General features: G+C 33.8%; 1 protein-coding gene across 1 annotated transcript in view; it reads left to right on the top strand.

The window, feature by feature from the left end:
* myb (v-myb avian myeloblastosis viral oncogene homolog) overlaps nt 1–1,911 on the top strand; it is a gene marked incomplete at its 5' end in the record, with an annotated part of 27,036 nt that extends 25,125 nt beyond the window's left edge. Inside the window, 1 exon segment of the mRNA XM_080457670.1 lies at nt 1–1,911. This exon segment is cut by the window's left edge and continues 1,469 nt beyond it.
* Nucleotides 1,912–2,241: the final 330 nt, after the last annotated feature.

A 2,241-nucleotide genomic window follows, 5' to 3' on the forward strand; every position in this document is an offset into this window, starting at 1 on the left:
AAAAAACACATTGGTGGACACGCCCCCTTGTAGTTATTTGTTGTGGTACAACAGTTGGGAGAAGCCATGAGTGTTTTGATGACACTCAACCAAAGACTATAAACCTAGTTTTTGGTCTTTTTTTTTTACATAAATATACTTATTATGTTTTCGTTTTTTTTGTGTCAATAACAACATTCCAGTCCCTTGGTTTCACAGTTGTATTATTAAATATGTTTGTATTATAAATGGGGGGGAAAGGTGGCTATTATAATTTGCGTCGGGCTGTATTCTTATTAATTAAGTCTGAATTTTTATATTAATATAAAGAACAAGCTGATTAATTTATTTCTTTTTGTTTGGTAATGACTGTTTTTTTTTAAATGTTATGTTATTTTTGTTTTACAATTGGCAGTGTTTAAGTCCAGTGTTTCAGGCCTATTAGCATTATCATGGATTCTAACGACATGCTAATGACATGTTAATGACATATTAATGAGTCCAAATCTAACCTCTGTATTTCAATCAAAAACAAAAAAAACAGAAGCATTTCCCTTTAAAGCTTAAGAACATGTACACCGTCAAATTCCCAGTGTTCATTTATTTCATAAGAGGGTACAAATGGAACCAAATGGACCCATTACATTGAACGCACAGTGCAAATGTACTGTTATACTGTTATATTGTTGAATATGAACATAGAGTATTTTGGTCTGCATTGCCTGATGTGAACATTTTTCTACGGAAACATAAAGTGGTGTAACTGCTCTGACGTCAGCTTTACAGGGGACCCTGAACGTGATTCATGAGTTATGATCACGTTATGATTACGTAATAACAGGCCCGGCCTTGTTTAGTATTAACAAACTATAAAACCACATGAGCTTTTCTGTATTTGTTTTAGTTTATTTTTTATCAATGTATTTTCATTTCAGTTTTTTGCAGTCGTTTTCATGCTTGCCTTTACAGTATCCTAGAACGGGGGAAACATTTCCACTGAACAAACGTTATTTTAGTTTAAAAACTAACAAAAAAAACACAAAAAGAGTTTACCAATTGAAAAAACAAGCTAGCTTAAAAGAGGGGTTTCACTTTAAAACACTTCTGGGGGTCATTTTAACGTCTATTCAGGCCTTTGTGATTCACCCCACACAGTTGTTAAGGTGCTTGATTCAATATCTGATATTCTTTCATCAGAAACGCCCCTTCCTATATAAACATGTTGTAACTTCTAACACCATTTGAACCATGTTAGATTCATTGAAAACAAGTCTCTGCTTCTGACTGAGATTGTCCTTCAAGTGCGTGAGGTGTTTTTACAAGTCTAAAATGGTAAATATTGAATCAAGCCACTTAGAACCTGTCTGCGGGGCACACAGAAACCTGAGTACATGACAAAATCAACCAAGAAGTATTGTAAGGTGACATATCCCTTTAACTGGCTTAGTGTAAGTGAGTTTACTATTGTTTGTGAGTGACAAAGCTCCACCCAGTACCACTAGTACGCAAGTACACAAGTACCACAAGCTGCACTTGAATTTTAAAGTTCTCTACAAAAAGCTTGAGTACTAAACACTGATATCTTGACGAAAAGCCTGTAAAATATGGAACGTTTTGTAAACCTGTTGTTTTTGTAAACATTTCTTTGAATAATAATAATAATGATAATTTGTATGTACTGTTGTAGTGCTGCGTATTCAGTCAGCACGTCTTTCCCCAAAACTGCTGTAGAACTTCACAAACACATTGTTTTAGTTTTTTTTATATATATATTATATAAAAATATATTGTATGCCTTTTTTTCCTTTCTTTTTTTTCCTACTAGCTTCCAGGCAAAAACAAAAAACTAAACACATTTTATAAAAGCGGGTTTTCATGCATTGTTTTTATACTTTTATATCCTGCCTACTAAATAAAGTGTGTCTTTTTTAAATTAAACACATGTTTGTATTGGTGTGTTCTTATTGTCTTAATTATGACAAATCCATCAGGACCATAATCATACAATAACCCAGAGGTGATGCAACTTTGATGATGCAGAGGGCCACTCTATTTCCACGCTCACTCCAGAGGGACACATTACATATACTGTCGGCCAAAAACCTCTTATCTCCATATTTATTTTAGTAAATTAATGCCGTACTTCGCCATTCTATGTCACACAAAAGTAGCAAAAATAGCTCAAAACGTGTCGCAGTGCGATGTGTTTTGAGCTTGTAGATCTGCTATTTTTACTATTTTTGAATTGGAATCCTGAAGTCA

Source organism: Gymnoscopelus braueri (genome assembly GCF_963280865.1).
Source record: "Gymnoscopelus braueri genome assembly, contig: SCAFFOLD_159, whole genome shotgun sequence".
NCBI lineage: Eukaryota > Metazoa > Chordata > Actinopteri > Myctophiformes > Myctophidae > Gymnoscopelus > Gymnoscopelus braueri.